The sequence below is a fragment of the Planococcus citri genome, chromosome 3, assembly GCF_950023065.1.
Source record: "Planococcus citri chromosome 3, ihPlaCitr1.1, whole genome shotgun sequence".
In the NCBI taxonomy this organism is placed as follows: domain Eukaryota; kingdom Metazoa; phylum Arthropoda; class Insecta; order Hemiptera; family Pseudococcidae; genus Planococcus; species Planococcus citri.
In genome coordinates this window covers 29,720,288-29,740,125 of record NC_088679.1, presented here as the reverse complement: position 1 = coordinate 29,740,125, position 19,838 = coordinate 29,720,288, and positions in this window count along the sequence as shown.

The following is a 19,838-nucleotide window of genomic DNA, read 5'->3' as shown; positions in this document are numbered from 1 at the left end:
CTTTTTCCATCATTCACAAAATGCCGTACTCAACTCATACGGCAATTTTGATATTTCTTGAAAATCACTGACCAAGTCTCCACAAATCATAGGTGCTTGGTAAGTGGAAATTTTCACCTTTTTCCATCATTCACAAAATGCCGTACTCAACTCATACGGCCATTTTGATATTTCTTGACCAAGTCTCCACAAATCATAGGTGCTTGGTAAGTGGAAATTTTCACCTTTTTCCATCATTCACAAAATGCCATACTCAACTCATACGGCCATTTTGATATTTCTTGAAAATGACTGACCAAGTCTCCACAAATCATAGGTGCTTGTAAAGGGGAAATTTTCACCTTTTTCCATCATTCACAAAATGCCGTACTCAACTCATACGGCCATTTTGATATTTCTTGAAAATCACTGACCAAGTCTCCACAAATCATAAGTGCTTGGTAAGTGGAAATTTTCACCTTTTTCCATCATTCACAAAATGCCATACTCAACTCATATGGCCATTTTGATATTTCTTGAAAATCACTGACCAAGTCTCCACAAATCATAGGTGCTTGGTAAGTGGAAATTTTCACCTTTTTCCATCATTCACAAAATGCCGTACTCAACTCATACGGCCATTTTGATATTTCTTGAAAATCACTGACCAAGTCTCCACAAATCATAGGTGCTTGGTAAGTGGAAATTTTCACCTTTTTCCATCATTCACAAAATGCCGTACTCAACTCATACAGCCATTTTGATATTTCTTGACCAAGTCTCCACAAATCATAGGTGCTTGGTAAGTGGAAATTCTCACCTTTTTCCATCATTCACAAAATGCCGTACTCAACTCATACGGCCATTTTGATATTTCTTGAAAATCACTGACCAAGTCTCCTAAAATCATAGGTGCTTGTAAAGAGGAAATTTTCACCTTTTTCCATCATTCACAAAATGCCGTACTCAACTCATACGGCCATTTTGATATTTCTTGAAAATCACTGACCAAGTCTCCACAAATCATAGGTGCTTGGTAAGTGGAAATTTTCACCTTTTTCCATCATTCACAAAATGCCGTACTCAACTCATACGCCCATTTTGATATTTCTTGAAAATCACTGACCAAGTCTCCACAAATCATTGGTGCTTGTAAAGGGGAAATTTTCACCTTTTTCCATCATTCACAAAATGCCGTACTCAACTCATACGGCCATTTTGATATTTCTTGACCAAGTCTCCACAAATTATAGGTGCTTGTAAAGGGGAAATTTTCACCTTTTTCCATCATGCACAAAATGCCGTACTCAACTCATACAGCCATTTTGATATTTCTTGACCAAGTCTCCACAAATTATAGGTGCTTGTAAAGGGGAAATTTTCACCTTTTTCCATCATTCACAAAATGCCGTACTCAACTCATACGGCCATTTTGATATTTCTTGAAAATCACTGACCAAGTCTCCACAAATCATAGGTGCTTGGTAAGTGGAAATTTTCACCTTTTTCCATCATTCACAAAATGCCGTACTCAACTCATACGGCCATTTTGATATTTCTTGAAAATCACTGACCAAGTCTCCACAAATCATAGGTGCTTGGTGAGTGGAAATTTTCACCTTTTTCCATCATTCACAAAATGCCGTACTCAACTCATACGGCCATTTTGATATTTCTTGAAAGTCACTGACCAAGTCTCCACAAATCATAGGTGCTTGATAAGTGGAAATTTTCACCTTTTTCCATCATTCACAAAATGCCGTACTCAACTCATACGGCCATTTTGATATTTCTTGAAAATCACTGACCAAGTCTCCTAAAATCATAGGTGCGAGTAAAGAGGAAATTTTCACCTTTTTCCATCATTCACAAAATGCCGTACTCAACTCATACGGCCATTTTGATATTTCTCGAAAATCACTGACCAAGTCTCCACAAATCATAGGTGCTTGATAAGTGGAAATTTTCACCTTTTTCCATCATTCACAAAATGCCGTACTCAACTCATACGGCCATTTTGATATTTCTTGAAAATCACTGACCAAGTCTCCACAAATCATAGGTGCTTGGTAAGTGGAAATTTTCACCTTTTTCCATCATTCACAAAATGCCGTACTCAACTCATACGGCCATTTTGATATTTCTTGAAAATCACTGACCAAGTCTCCACAAATCATAGGTGCTTGGTAAGTGGAAATTTTCACCTTTTCCCATCACTCACAAAATGCCGTACTCAACTCATACGGCCATTTTGATATTTCTTGAAAATCACTGACCAAGTCTCCACAAATCATAGGTGCGAGTAAAGAGGAAATTTTCACCTTTTTCCATCATTCACAAAATGCCGTACTCAACTCATACGGCCATTTTGATATTTCTTGAAAATCACTGACCAAGTCTCCACAAATCATAAGTGCTTGGTAAGTGGAAATTTTCACCTTTTTCCATCATTCACAAAATGCCATACTCAACTCATACGGCCATTTTGATATTTCTTGACCAAGTCTCCACAAATCATAGGTGCTTGGTAAGTGGAAATTTTCACCTTTTTCCATCATTCACAAAATGCCGTACTCAACTCATACGGCCATTTTGATATTTCTTGAAAATCACTGACCAAGTCTCCACAAATCATAGGTGCTTGGTAAGTGGAAATTTTCACCTTTTTCCATCATTCACAAAATGCCGTACTCAACTCATACGGCCATTTTGATATTTCTTGAAAATCACTGACCAAGTCTCCACAAATCATAGGTGCTTGGTAAGTGGAAATTTTCACCTTTTTCCATCATTCACAAAATGCCGTACTCAACTCATACGGCCATTTTGATATTTCTTGACCAAGTCTCCACAAATCATAGGTGCTTGGTAAGTGGAAATTTTCACCTTTTTCCATCATTCACAAAATGCCGTACTCAACTCATACGGCCATTTTGATATTTCTTGAAAATGACTGACCAAGTCTCCACAAATCATAGGTGCTTGTAAAGGGGAAATTTTCACCTTTTTCCATCATTCACAAAATGCCGTACTCAACTCATACGGCCATTTTGATATTTCTTGAAAATCACTGACCAAGTCTCCACAAATCATAGGTGCTTGGTAAGTGGAAATTTTCACCTTTTTCCATCATTCACAAAATGCCGTACTCAACTCATACAGCCATTTTGATATTTCTTGACCAAGTCTCCACAAATCATAGGTGCTTGGTAAGTGGAAATTCTCACCTTTTTCCATCATTCACAAAATGCCGTACTCAACTCATACGGCCATTTTGATATTTCTTGAAAATCACTGACCAAGTCTCCTAAAATCATAGGTGCTTGTAAAGAGGAAATTTTCACCTTTTTCCATCATTCACAAAATGCCGTACTCAACTCATACAGCCATTTTGATATTTCTTGAAAATCACTGACCAAGTCTCCACAAATCATAGGTGCTTGGTAAGTGGAAATTTTCACCTTTTTCCATCATTCACAAAATGCCGTACTCAACTCATACGCCCATTTTGATATTTCTTGAAAATCACTGACCAAGTCTCCACAAATCATTGGTGCTTGTAAAGGGGAAATTTTCACCTTTTTCCATCATTCACAAAATGCCGTACTCAACTCATACGGCCATTTTGATATTTCTTGACCAAGTCTCCACAAATTATAGGTTCTTGTAAAGGGGAAATTTTCACCTTTTTCCATCATGCACAAAATGCCGTACTCAACTCATACGGCCATTTTGATATTTCTTGACCAAGTCTCCACAAATTATACGTGCTTGTAAAGGGGAAATTTTCACCTTTTTCAATCATTCACAAAATGCCGTACTCAACTCAGACGGCCATTTTGATATTTCTTGAAAATCATTGACCAAGTCTCCACAAATCATAGGTGCTTGGTAAGTGGAAATTTTCACCTTTTTCCATCATTCACAAAATGCCGTACTCAACTCATACGGCCATTTTGATATTTCTTGAAAATCACTGACCAAGTCTCCACAAATCATAGGTGCTTGGTAAGTGGAAATTTTCACCTTTTTCCATCATTCACAAAATGCCGTACTCAACTCATACGGCCATTTTGATATTTCTTGACCAAGTCTCCACAAATCATAGGTGCTTGGTAAGTGGAAATTTTCACCTTTTTCCATCATTCACAAAATGCCGTACTCAACTCATACGGCCATTTTGATATTTCTTGAAAATGACTGACCAAGTCTCCACAAATCATAGGTGCTTGATAAGTGGAAATTTTCACCTTTTTCCATCATTCACAAAATGCCGTACTCAACTCATACGGCCATTTTGATATTTCTTGAAAATCACTGACCAAGTCTCCACAAATCATAGGTGCTTGGTAAGTGGAAATTTTCACCTTTTTCCATCATTCACAAAATGCCATACTCAACTCATACAGCCATTTTGATATTTCTTGAAAGTCACTGACCAAGTCTCCACAAATCATAGGTGCTTGATAAGTGGAAATTTTCACCTTTTTCCATCATTCACAAAATGCCGTACTCAACTCATACGGCCATTTTGATGTTTCTTGAAAATCACTGACCAAGTCTCCACAAATCATAGGTGCTTGGTAAGTGGAAATTTTCACCTTTTTCCATCATTCACAAAATGCCGTACTCAACTCATACAGCCATTTTGATATTTCTTGACCAAGTCTCCACAAATCATAGGTGCTTGGTAAGTGGAAATTCTCACCTTTTTCCATCATTCACAAAATGCCGTACTCAACTCATACGGCCATTTTGATATTTCTTGAAAATCACTGACCAAGTCTCCTAAAATCATAGGTGCTTGTAAAGAGGAAATTTTCACCTTTTTCCATCATTCACAAAATGCCGTACTCAACTAATACGGCCATTTTGATATTTCTTGAAAATCACTGACCAAGTCTCCACAAATCATAGGTGCTTGGTAAGTGGAAATTTTCACCTTTTTCCATCATTCACAAAATGCCGTACTCAACTCATACTCCCATTTTGATATTTCTTGAAAATCACTGACCAAGTCTCCACAAATCATTGGTGCTTGTAAAGGGGAAATTTTCACCTTTTTCCATCATTCACAAAATGCTGTACTCAACTCATACGGCCATTTTGATATTTCTTGACCAAGTCTCCACAAATTATAGGTTCTTGTAAAGGGGAAATTTTCACCTTTTTCCATCATGCACAAAATGCCGTACTCAACTCATACGGCCATTTTGATATTTCTTGACCAAGTCTCCACAAATTATAGGTGCTTGTAAAGGGGAAATTTTCACCTTTTTCCATCATTCACAAAATGCCGTACTCAACTCATACGGCCATTTTGATATTTCTTGACCAAGTCTCCACAAATTATAGGTGCTTGTAAAGGGGAAATTTTCACCTTTTTCCATCATTCACAAAATGCCGTACTCAACTCATACGGCCATTTTGATATTTCTTGAAAATCACTGACCAAGTCTCCACAAATCATAGGTGCTTGGTAAGTGGAAATTTTCACCTTTTTCCATCATTCACAAAATGCCGTACTCAACTCATAGGGCCATTTTGATATTTCTTGAAAATCACTGACCAAGTCTCCACAAATCATAGGTGCTTGGTAAGTGGAAATTTTCACCTTTTTCCATCATTCACAAAATGCCGTACTCAACTCATACGGCCATTTTGATATTTCTTGAAAGTCACTGACCAAGTCTCCACAAATCATAGGTGCTTGATAAGTGGAAATTTTCACCTTTTTCCATCATTCACAAAATGCCGTACTCAACTCATACGGCCATTTTGATATTTCTTGAAAATCACTGACCAAGTCTCCTAAAATCATAGGTGCTTGGTAAGTGGAAATTTTCACCTTTTTCCATCATTCACAAAATGCCGTACTCAACTCATACGGCCATTTTGATATTTCTTGACCAAGTCTCCACAAATCATAGGTGCTTGGTAAGTGGAAATTTTCACCTTTTTCCATCATTCACAAAATGCCGTACTCAACTCATACGGCCATTTTGATATTTCTTGAAAATGACTGACCAAGTCTCCACAAATCATAGGTGCTTGTAAAGGGGAAATTTTCACCTTTTTCCATCATTCACAAAATGCCGTACTCAACTCATACGGCCATTTTGATATTTCTTGAAAATCACTGACCAAGTCTCCACAAATCATAGGTGCTTGGTAAGTGGAAATTTTCACCTTTTTCCATCATTCACAAAATGCCGTACTCAACTCATACGGCCATTTTGATATTTCTTGACCAAGTCTCCACAAATCATAGGTGCTTGGTAAGTGGAAATTTTCACCTTTTTCCATCATTCACAAAATGCCGTACTCAACTCATACGGCCATTTTGATATTTCTTGAAAATGACTGACCAAGTCTCCACAAATCATAGGTGCTTGTAAAGGGGAAATTTTCACCTTTTTCCATCATTCACAAAATGCCGTACTCAACTCATACGGCCATTTTGATATTTCTTGAAAATCACTGACCAAGTCTCCACAAATCATAAGTGCTTGGTAAGTGGAAATTTTCACCTTTTTCCATCATTCACAAAATGCCATACTCAACTCATACGGCCATTTTGATATTTCTTGAAAATCACTGACCAAGTCTCCACAAATCATAGGTGCTTGGTAAGTGGAAATTTTCACCTTTTTCCATCATTCACAAAATGCCGTACTCAACTCATACGGCCATTTTGATATTTCTTGAAAATCACTGACCAAGTCTCCACAAATCATAGGTGCTTGGTAAGTGGAAATTTTCACCTTTTTCCATCATTCACAAAATGCCGTACTCAACTCATACGGCCATTTTGATATTTCTTGAAAATCACTGACCAAGTCTCCTAAAATCATAGGTGCTTGTAAAGAGGAAATTTTCACCTTTTTCCATCATTCACAAAATGCCGTACTCAACTCATACGGCCATTTTGATATTTCTTGAAAATCACTGACCAAGTCTCCACAAATCATAGGTGCTTGGTAAGTGGAAATTTTCACCTTTTTCCATCATTCACAAAATGCCGTACTCAACTCATACGCCCATTTTGATATTTCTTGAAAATCACTGACCAAGTCTCCACAAATCATTGGTGCTTGTAAAGGGGAAATTTTCACCTTTTTCCATCATTCACAAAATGCCGTACTCAACTCATACGGCCATTTTGATATTTCTTGACCAAGTCTCCACAAATTATAGGTTCTTGTAAAGGGGAAATTTTCACCTTTTTCCATCATGCACAAAATGCCGTACTCAACTCATACGGCCATTTTGATATTTCTTGACCAAGTCTCCACAAATTATAGGTGCTTGTAAAGGGGAAATTTTCACCTTTTTCCATCATTCCCAAAATGCCGTACTCAACTCATACGGCCATTTTGATATTTCTTGAAAATCACTGACCAAGTCTCCACAAATCATAGGTGCTTGGTAAGTGGAAATTTTCACCTTTTTCCATCATTCACAAAATGCCGTACTCAACTCATAGGGCCATTTTGATATTTCTTGAAAATCACTGACCAAGTCTCCACAAATCATAGGTGCTTGGTAAGTGGAAATTTTCACCTTTTTCCATCATTCACAAAATGCCGTACTCAACTCATACGGCCATTTTGATATTTCTTGAAAGTCACTGACCAAGTCTCCACAAATCATAGGTGCTTGATAAGTGGAAATTTTCACCTTTTTCCATCATTCACAAAATGCCGTACTCAACTCATACGGCCATTTTGATATTTCTTGAAAATCACTGACCAAGTCTCCTAAAATCATAGGTGCGTGTAAAGAGGAAATTTTCACATTTTTCCATCATTCACAAAATGCCGTACTCAACTCATACGGCCATTTTGATATTTCTTGAAAATCACTGACCAAGTCTCCACAAATCATAGGTGCTTGATAAGTGGAAATTTTCACCTTTTTCCATCATTCACAAAATGCCGTACTCAACTCATAGGGCCATTTTGATATTTCTTGAAAATCACTGACCAAGTCTCCACAAATCATAGGTGCTTGGTAAGTGGAAATTTTCACCTTTTTCCATCATTCACAAAATGCCGTACTCAACTCATACGGCCATTTTGATATTTCTTGAAAGTCACTGACCAAGTCTCCACAAATCATAGGTGCTTGATAAGTGGAAATTTTCACCTTTTTCCATCATTCACAAAATGCCGTACTCAACTCATACGGCCATTTTGATATTTCTTGAAAATCACTGACCAAGTCTCCTAAAATCATAGGTGCGTGTAAAGAGGAAATTTTCACATTTTTCCATCATTCACAAAATGCCGTACTCAACTCATACGGCCATTTTGATATTTCTTGAAAATCACTGACCAAGTCTCCACAAATCATAGGTGCTTGGTAAGTGGAAATTTTCACCTTTTTCCATCATTCACAAAATGCCGTACTCAACTCATACGGCCATTTTGATATTTCTTGACCAAGTCTCCACAAATCATAGGTGCTTGGTAAGTGGAAATTTTCACCTTTTTCCATCATTCACAAAATGCCGTACTCAACTCATACGGCCATTTTGATATTTCTTGAAAATGACTGACCAAGTCTCCACAAATCATAGGTGCTTGTAAAGGGGAAATTTTCACCTTTTTCCATCATTCACAAAATGCCGTACTCAACTCATACGGCCATTTTGATATTTCTTGAAAATCACTGACCAAGTCTCCACAAATCATAGGTGCTTGGTAAGTGGAAATTTTCACCTTTTTCCATCATTCACAAAATGCCGTACTCAACTCATACGGCCATTTTGATATTTCTTGACCAAGTCTCCACAAATCATAGGTGCTTGGTAAGTGGAAATTTTCACCTTTTTCCATCATTCACAAAATGCCGTACTCAACTCATACGGCCATTTTGATATTTCTTGAAAATGACTGACCAAGTCTCCACAAATCATAGGTGCTTGTAAAGGGGAAATTTTCACCTTTTTCCATCATTCACAAAATGCCGTACTCAACTCATACGGCCATTTTGATATTTCTTGAAAATCACTGACCAAGTCTCCACAAATCATAAGTGCTTGGTAAGTGGAAATTTTCACCTTTTTCCATCATTCACAAAATGCCATACTCAACTCATACGGCCATTTTGATATTTCTTGAAAATCACTGACCAAGTCTCCACAAATCATAGGTGCTTGGTAAGTGGAAATTTTCACCTTTTTCCATCATTCACAAAATGCCGTACTCAACTCATACGGCCATTTTGATATTTCTTGAAAATCACTGACCAAGTCTCCACAAATCATAGGTGCTTGGTAAGTGGAAATTTTCACCTTTTTCCATCATTCACAAAATGCCGTACTCAACTCATAGGGCCATTTTGATATTTCTTGAAAATCACTGACCAAGTCTCCACAAATCATAGGTGCTTGGTAAGTGGAAATTTTCACCTTTTTCCATCATTCACAAAATGCCGTACTCAACTCATACGGCCATTTTGATATTTCTTGAAAGTCACTGACCAAGTCTCCACAAATCATAGGTGCTTGATAAGTGGAAATTTTCACCTTTTTCCATCATTCACAAAATGCCGTACTCAACTCATACGGCCATTTTGATATTTCTTGAAAATCACTGACCAAGTCTCCTAAAATCATAGGTGCGTGTAAAGAGGAAATTTTCACATTTTTCCATCATTCACAAAATGCCGTACTCAACTCATACGGCCATTTTGATATTTCTTGAAAATCACTGACCAAGTCTCCACAAATCATAGGTGCTTGATAAGTGGAAATTTTCACCTTTTTCCATCATTCACAAAATGCCGTACTCATCTCATACGGCCATTTTGATATTTCTTGACCAAGTCTCCACAAATCATAGGTGCTTGGTAAGTGGAAATTTTCACCTTTTTCCATCATTCACAAAATGCCGTACTCAACTCATACGGCCATTTTGATATTTCTTGAAAATGACTGACCAAGTCTCCACAAATCATAGGTGCTTGTAAAGGGGAAATTTTCACCTTTTTCCATCATTCACAAAATGCCGTACTCATCTCATACGGCCATTTTGATATTTCTTGAAAATCACTGACCAAGTCTCCACAAATCATAAGTGCTTGGTAAGTGGAAATTTTCACCTTTTTCCATCATTCACAAAATGCCGTACTCAACTCATACGGCCATTTTGATATTTCTTGAAAATCACTGACCAAGTCTCCACAAATCATAGGTGCTTGGTAAGTGGAAATTTTCACCTTTTCCCATCACTCACAAAATGCCGTACTCAACTCATACGGCCATTTTGATATTTCTTGAAAATCACTGACCAAGTCTCCTAAAATCATAGGTGCTTGTAAAGAGGAAATTTTCACCTTTTTCCATCATTCACAAAATGCCGTACTCAACTCATACGGCCATTTTGATATTTCTTGAAAATCACTGACCAAGTCTCCACAAATCATAGGTGCTTGGTAAGTGGAAATTTTCACCTTTTTCCATCATTCACAAAATGCCGTATTCAACTCATACGGCCATTTTGATATTTCTTGAAAATCACTGACCAAGTCTCCACAAATCATTGGTGCTTGTAAAGGGGAAATTTTCACCTTTTTCCATCATGCACAAAATGCCGTACTCAACTCATACGGCCATTTTGATATTTCTTGACCAAGTCTCCACAAATTATAGGTGCTTGTAAAGGGGAAATTTTCACCTTTTTCCATCATTCACAAAATGCCGTACTCAACTCATACGGCCATTTTGATATTTCTTGAAAATCATTGACCAAGTCTCCACAAATCATAGGTGCTTGGTAAGTGGAAATTTTCACCTTTTTCCATCATTCACAAAATGCCGTACTCAACTCATACGGCCATTTTGATATTTCTTGAAAATCACTGACCAAGTCTCCACAAATCATAGGTGCTTGGTAAGTGGAAATTTTCACCTTTTTCCATCATTCACAAAATGCCGTACTCAACTCATACGGCCATTTTGATATTTCTTGAAAATCACTGACCAAGTCTCCACAAATCATAGGTGCTTGATAAGTGGAAATTTTCACCTTTTTCCATCATTCACAAAATGCCGTACTCAACTCATAGGGCCATTTTGATATTTCTTGAAAATCACTGACCAAGTTTCCACAAATCATAGGTGCTTGGTAAGTGGAAATTTTCACCTTTTTCCATCATTCACAAAATGCCGTACTCAACTCATACGGCCATTTTGATATTTCTTGAAAGTCACTGACCAAGTCTCCACAAATCATAGGTGCTTGATAAGTGGAAATTTTCACCTTTTTCCATCATTCACAAAATGCCGTACTCAACTCATACGGCCATTTTGATATTTCTTGAAAATCACTGACCAAGTCTCCACAAATCATAGGTGCTTGGTAAGTGGAAATTTTCACCTTTTTCCATCATTCACAAAATGCCGTACTCAACTCATACGGCCATTTTGATATTTCTTGAAAATCACTGACCAAGTCTCCACAAATCATAGGTGCTTGGTAAGTGGAAATTTTCACCTTTTTCCATCATTCACAAAATGCCGTACTCAACTCATACGGCCATTTTGATATTTCTTGATCAAGTCTCCACAAATTATAGGTGCTTGTAAAGGGGAAATTTTCACCTTTTTCCATCATTCACAAAATGCCGTACTCAACTCATACGGCCATTTTGATATTTCTTGAAAATCACTGACCAAGTCTCCACAAATCATAGGTGCTTGGTAAGTGGAAATTTTCACCTTTTTCCATCATTCACCAAATGCTGTACTCAACTCATACGGCCATTTTGATATTTCTTGAAAATCACTGACCAAGTCTCCACAAATCATAGGTGCTTGGTAAGTGGAAATTTTCACCTTTTTCCATCATTCACAAAATGCCGTACTCAACTCATACGGCCATTTTGATATTTCTTGAAAGTCACTGACCAAGTCTCCACAAATCATAGGTGCTTGATAAGTGGAAATTTTCACCTTTTTCCATCATTCACAAAATGCTGTACTCAACTCATACGGCCATTTTGATATTTCTTGAAAATCACTGACCAAGTCTCCACAAATCATAGGTGCTTGGTAAGTGGAAATTTTCACCTTTTTCCATCATTCACAAAATGCCGTACTCAACTCATACGGCCATTTTGATATTTCTCGAAAATCACTGACCAAGTCTCCACAAATCATAGGTGCTTGATAAGTGGAAATTTTCACCTTTTTCCATCATTCACAAAATGCCGTACTCAACTCATACGGCCATTTTGATATTTCTTGAAAATCACTGACCAAGTCTCCACAAATCATAGGTGCTTGGTAAGTGGAAATTTTCACCTTTTTCCATCATTCACAAAATGCCGTACTCAACTCATACGGACATTTTGATATTTCTTGAAAATCACTGACCAAGTCTCCACAAATCATAGGTGCTTGGTAAGTGGAAATTTTCACCTTTTCCCATCACTCACAAAATGCCGTACTCAACTCATACGGCCATTTTGATATTTCTTGAAAATGACTGACCAAGTCTCCACAAATCATAGGTGCTTGGTAAGTGGAAATTTTCACCTTTTCCCATCACTCACAAAATGCCGTACTCAACTCATACGGCCATTTTGATATTTCTTGAAAATCACTGACCAAGTCTCCACAAATCATAGGTGCTTGGTAAGTGGAAATTTTCACCTTTTTCCATCATTCACAAAATGCCGTACTCAACTCATACGGCCATTTTGATATTTCTTGAAAATCATTGACCAAGTCTCCACAAATCATAGGTGCTTGGTAAGTGGAAATTTTCACCTTTTTCCATCATTCACAAAATGCCGTACTCAACTCATACGGCCATTTTGATATTTCTTGAAAATCACTGACCAAGTCTCCACAAATCATAGGTGCTTGGTAAGTGGAAATTTTCACCTTTATCCATCATTCACAAAATGCCGTACTCAACTCATACGGCCATTTTGATATTTCTTGACCAAGTCTCCACAAATCATAGGTGCTTGGTAAGTGGAAATTTTCACCTTTTTCCATCATTCACAAAATGCCGTACTCAACTCATACGGCCATTTTGATATTTCTTGAAAATGACTGACCAAGTCTCCACAAATCATAGGTGCTTGTAAAGGGGAAATTTTCACCTTTTTCCATCATTCACAAAATGCCGTACTCAACTCATACGGCCATTTTGATATTTCTTGAAAATCACTGACCAAGTCTCCACAAATCATAAGTGCTTGGTAAGTGGAAATTTTCACCTTTTTCCATCATTCACAAAATGCCATACTCAACTCATACGGCCATTTTGATATTTCTTGAAAATCACTGACCAAGTCTCCACAAATCATAGGTGCTTGGTAAGTGGAAATTTTCACCTTTTTCCGTCATTCACAAAATGCCGTACTCAACTCATACGGCCATTTTGATATATCTTGAAAATCACTGACCAAGTCTCCACAAATCATAGGTGCTTGGTAAGTGGAAATTTTCACCTTTTTCCATCATTCACAAAATGCCATACTCAACTCATACGGCCATTTTGATATTTCATGAAAAACACTGACCAAGTCTCCACAAATCATAGGTGCTTGATAAGTGGAAATTTTCACCTTTTTCCATCATTCACAAAATGCCGTACTCAACTCATACGGCCATTTTGATATTTCTTGAAAATCACTGACCAAGTCTCCACAAATCATAGGTGCTTGGTAAGTGGAAATTTTCACCTTTTCCCATCACTCACAAAATGCCGTACTCAACTCATACGGCCATTTTGATATTTCTTGACCAAGTCTCCACAAATCATAGGTGCTTGGTAAGTGGAAATTTTCACCTTTTTCCATCATTCACAAAATGCCGTACTCAACTCATACGGCCATTTTGATATTTCTTGAAAATGACTGACCAAGTCTCCACAAATCATAGGTGCTTGTAAAGGGGAAATTTTCACCTTTTTCCATCATTCACAAAATGCCGTACTCAACTCATACGGCCATTTTGATATTTCTTGAAAATCACTGACCAAGTCTCCACAAATCATAGGTGCTTGTAAAGGGGAAATTTTCACCTTTTTCCATCATTCACAAAATGCCGTACTCAACTCATACGGCCATTTTGATATTTCTTGAAAATCACTGACCAAATCTCCTAAAATCATAGGTGCTTGTAAAGAGGAAATTTTCACCTTTTTCCATCATTCACAAAATGCCGTACTCAACTCATACGGCCATTTTGATATTTCTTGAAAATGACTGACCAAGTCTCCACAAATCATAGGTGCTTGTAAAGGGGAAATTTTCACCTTTTTCCATCATTCACAAAATGCCGTACTCAACTCATACGGCCATTTTGATATTTCTTGAAAATCATTGACCAAGTCTCCACAAATCATAGGTGCTTGGTAAGTGGAAATTTTCACCTTTTTCCATCATTCACAAAATGCCGTACACAACTCATACGGCCATTTTGATATTTCTTGAAAAACACTGACCAAGTCTCCACAAATCATAGGTGCTTGATAAGTGGAAATTTTCACCTTTTTCCATCATTCACAAAATGCCTTACTCAACTCATACGGCCATTTTGATATTTCTTGAAAATCACTGACCAAGTCTCCACAAATCATAGGTGCTTGGTAAGTGGAAATTTTCACCTTTTCCCATCACTCACAAAATGCCGTACTCAACTCATACGGCCATTTTGATATTTCTTGACCAAGTCTCCACAAATCATAGGTGCTTGGTAAGTGGAAATTTTCACCTTTTTCCATCATTCACAAAATGCCGTACTCAACTCATACGGCCATTTTGATATTTCTTGAAAATGACTGACCAAGTCTCCACAAATCATAGGTGCTTGTAAAGGGGAAATTTTCACCTTTTTCCATCATTCACAAAATGCCGTACTCAACTCATACGGCCATTTTGATATTTCTTGAAAATCACTGACCAAGTCTCCACAAATCATAAGTGCTTGGTAAGTGGAAATTTTCACCTTTTTCCATCATTCACAAAATGCCATACTCAACTCATACGGCCATTTTGATATTTCTTGAAAATCACTGACCAAGTCTCCACAAATCATAGGTGCTTGGTAAGTGGAAATTTTCACCTTTTTCCATCATTCACAAAATGCCGTACTCAACTCATACGGCCATTTTGATATTTCTTGAAAATCACTGACCAAGTCTCCACAAATCATAGGTGCTTGTAAAGGGGAAATTTTCACCTTTTTCCATCATTCACAAAATGCCGTACTCAACTCATACAGCCATTTTGATATTTCTTGAAAATCACTGACCAAATCTCCTAAAATCATAGGTGCTTGTAAAGAGGAAATTTTCACCTTTTTCCATCATTCACAAAATGCCGTACTCAACTCATACGGCCATTTTGATATTTCTTGAAAATCACTGACCAAGTCTCCACAAATCATAGGTGCTTGGTAAGTGGAAATTTTCACCTTTTTCCATCATTCACAAAATGCCGTACTCAACTCATACGGCCATTTTGATATTTCTTGAAAATCACTGACCAAGTCTCCACAAATCATAGGTGCTTGGTAAGTGGAAATTTTCACCTTTTTCCATCATTCACAAAATGCCGTACTCAACTCATACGGCCATTTTGATATTTCTTGAAAATGACTGACCAAGTCTCCACAAATCATAGGTGCTTGTAAAGAGGAAATTTTCACCTTTTTCCATCATTCACAAAATGCCGTACTCAACTCATACGGCCATTTTGATATTTCTTGAAAATCACTGACCAAGTCTCCACAAATCATAGGTGCTTGGTAAGTGGAAATTTTCACCTTTTTCCATCATTCACAAAATGCCGTACTCAACTCATACGGCCATTTTGATATTTCTTGAAAATCATTGACCAAGTCTCCACAAATCATAGGTGCTTGGTAAGTGGAAATTTTCACCTTTTTCCATCATTCACAAAATGCCGTACACAACTCATACGGCCATTTTGATATTTCTTGAAAAACACTGACCAAGTCTCCACAAATCATAGGTGCTTGATAAGTGGAAATTTTCACCTTTTTCCATCATTCACAAAATGCCTTACTCAACTCATACGGCCATTTTGATATTTCTTGAAAATCACTGACCAAGTCTCCACAAATCATAGGTGCTTGGTAAGTGGAAATTTTCACCTTTTCCCATCACTCACAAAATGCCGTACTCAACTCATACGGCCATTTTGATATTTCTTGACCAAGTCTCCACAAATCATAGGTGCTTGGTAAGTGGAAATTTTCACCTTTTTCCATCATTCACAAAATGCCGTACTCAACTCATACGGCCATTTTGATATTTCTTGAAAATGACTGACCAAGTCTCCACAAATCATAGGTGCTTGTAAAGGGGAAATTTTCACCTTTTTCCATCATTCACAAAATGCCGTACTCAACTCATACGGCCATTTTGATATTTCTTGAAAATCACTGACCAAGTCTCCACAAATCATAAGTGCTTGGTAAGTGGAAATTTTCACCTTTTTCCATCATTCACAAAATGCCATACTCAACTCATACGGCCATTTTGATATTTCTTGAAAATCACTGACCAAGTCTCCACAAATCATAGGTGCTTGGTAAGTGGAAATTTTCACCTTTTTCCATCATTCACAAAATGCCGTACTCAACTCATACGGCCATTTTGATATTTCTTGAAAATCACTGACCAAGTCTCCACAAATCATAGGTGCTTGTAAAGGGGAAATTTTCACCTTTTTCCATCATTCACAAAATGCCGTACTCAACTCATACAGCCATTTTGATATTTCTTGAAAATCACTGACCAAATCTCCTAAAATCATAGGTGCTTGTAAAGAGGAAATTTTCACCTTTTTCCATCATTCACAAAATGCCGTACTCAACTCATACGGCCATTTTGATATTTCTTGAAAATCACTGACCAAGTCTCCACAAATCATAGGTGCTTGGTAAGTGGAAATTTTCACCTTTTTCCATCATTCACAAAATGCCGTACTCAACTCATACGGCCATTTTGATATTTCTTGAAAATCACTGACCAAGTCTCCACAAATCATAGGTGCTTGGTAAGTGGAAATTTTCACCTTTTTCCATCATTCACAAAATGCCGTACTCAACTCATACGGCCATTTTGATATTTCTTGAAAATGACTGACCAAGTCTCCACAAATCATAGGTGCTTGTAAAGAGGAAATTTTCACCTTTTTCCATCATTCACAAAATGCCGTACTCAACTCATACGGCCATTTTGATATTTCTTGAAAATCACTGACCAAGTCTCCACAAATCATAGGTGCTTGGTAAGTGGAAATTTTCACCTTTTTCCATCATTCACAAAATGCCGTACTCAACTCATACGGCCATTTTGATATTTCTTGAAAATCACTGACCAAGTCTCCACAAATCATTGGTGCTTGTAAAGGGGAAATTTTCACCTTTTTCCATCATTCACAAAATGCCGTACTCAACTCATACGGCCATTTTGATATTTCTTGATCAAGTCTCCACAAATTATAGGTGCTTGTAAAGGGGAAATTTTCACCTTTTTCCATCATTCACAAAATGCCGTACTCAACTCATACGGCCATTTTGATATTTCTTGAAAATCACTGACCAAGTCTCCACAAATCATAGGTGCTTGGTAAGGGGAAATTTTCACCTTTTTCCATCATTCACAAAATGCCGTACTCAACTCATACGGCCATTTTGATATTTCTTGACCAAGTCTCCACAAATTGTAGGTGCTTGTAAAGGGGAAATTTTCACCTTTTTCCATCATGCACAAAATGCCGTACTCAACTCATACGGCCACTTTGATATTTCTTGACCAAGTCTCCACAAATTATAGGTGCTTGTAAAGGGGAAATTTTCACCTTTTTCCATCATTCACAAAATGCCGTACTCAACTCATACGGCCATTTTGATATTTCTTGAAAATCACTGACCAAGGCTCCACAAATCATAGGTGCTTGGTAAGTGGAAATTTTCACCTTTTTCCATCATTCACAAAATGCCGTACTCAACTCATAGGGCCATTTTGATATTTCTTGAAAATCACTGACCAAGTCTCCACAAATCATAGGTGCTTGGTAAGTGGAAATTTTCACCTTTTTCCATCATTCACAAAATGCCGTACTCAACTCATACGGCCATTTTGATATTTCTTGAAAGTCACTGACCAAGTCTCCACAAATCATAGGTGCTTGATAAGTGGAAATTTTCACCTTTTTCCATCATTCACAAAATGCCGTACTCAACTCATACGGCCATTTTGATATTTCTTGAAAATCACTGACCAAGTCTCCACAAATCATAGGTGCTTGGTAAGTGGAAATTTTCACCTTTTTCCATCATTCACAAAATGCCGTACTCAACTCATACGGCCATTTTGATATTTCTTGAAAATCACTGACCAAGTCTCCACAAATCATAGGTGCTTGGTAAGTGGAAATTTTCACCTTTTTCCATCATTCACAAAATGCCGTACTCAACTCATACGGCCATTTTGATATTTCTTGAAAATCACTGACCAAGTCTCCTAAAATCATAGGTGCTTGTAAAGAGGAGATTTTCACATTTTTCCATCATTCACAAAATGCCGTACTCAACTCATACGGCCATTTTGATATTTCTTGAAAATCACTGACCAAGTCTCCACAAATCATAGGTGCTTGGTAAGTGGAAATTTTCACCTTTTTCCATCATTCACAAAATGCCGTACTCAACTCATACAGCCATTTTGATATTTCTTGAAAATCACTGACCAAGTCTCCACAAATCATAGGTGCTTGGTAAGTGGAAATTTTCACCTTTTTCCATCATTCACAAAATGCCGTACTCAACTCATACGGCCATTTTGATATTTCTTGAAAATCACTGACCAAGTCTCCACAAATCATAGGTGCTTGGTAAGTGGAAATTTTCACCTTTTCCCATCACTCACAAAATGTCGTACTCAACTCTTACGGCCATTTTGATATTTCTTGAAAATCACTGACCAAGTCTCCACAAATCATAGGTGCTTGGTAAGTGGAAATTTTCACCTTTTTCCATCATTCACAAAATGCCGTACTCAACTCATACGGCCATTTTGATATTTCTTGAAAATCACTGACCAAGTCTCCACAAATCATAAGTGCTTGGTAAGTGGAAATTTTCACCTTTTTCCATCATTCACAAAATGCCATACTCAACTCATACGGCCATTTTGATATTTCTTGAAAATCACTGACCAAGTCTCCACAAATCATAAGTGCTTGGTAAGTGGAAATTTTCACCTTTTTCCATCATTCACAAAATGCCGTACTCAACTCATACGGCCATTTTGATATTTCTTGAAAATCATTGACCAAGTCTCCACAAATCATAGGTGCTTGGTAAGTGGAAATTTTCACCTTTTTCCATCATTCACAAAATGCCGTACTCAACTCATACGGCCATTTTGATATTTCTTGAAAATCATTGACCAAGTCTCCACAAATCATAGGTGCTTGGTAAGTGGAAATTTTCACCTTTTTCCATCATTCACAAAATGCCGTACTCAACTCATACGGCCATTTTGATATTTCTTGAAAATCACTGACCAAGTCTCCACAAATCATAGGTGCTTGGTAAGTGGAAATTTTCACCTTTTTCCATCATTCACAAAATGCCGTACTCAACTCATACGGCCATTTTGATATTTCTTGAAAATCACTGACCAAGTCTCCACAAATCATAGGTGCTTGATAAGTGGAAATTTTCACCTTTTTCCATCATTCACAAAATGCCGTACTCAACTCATACGGCCATTTTGATATTTCTTGAAAATCACTGACCAAGTCTCCACAAATCATAGGTGCTTGGTAAGTGGAAATTTTCACCTTTTTCCATCATT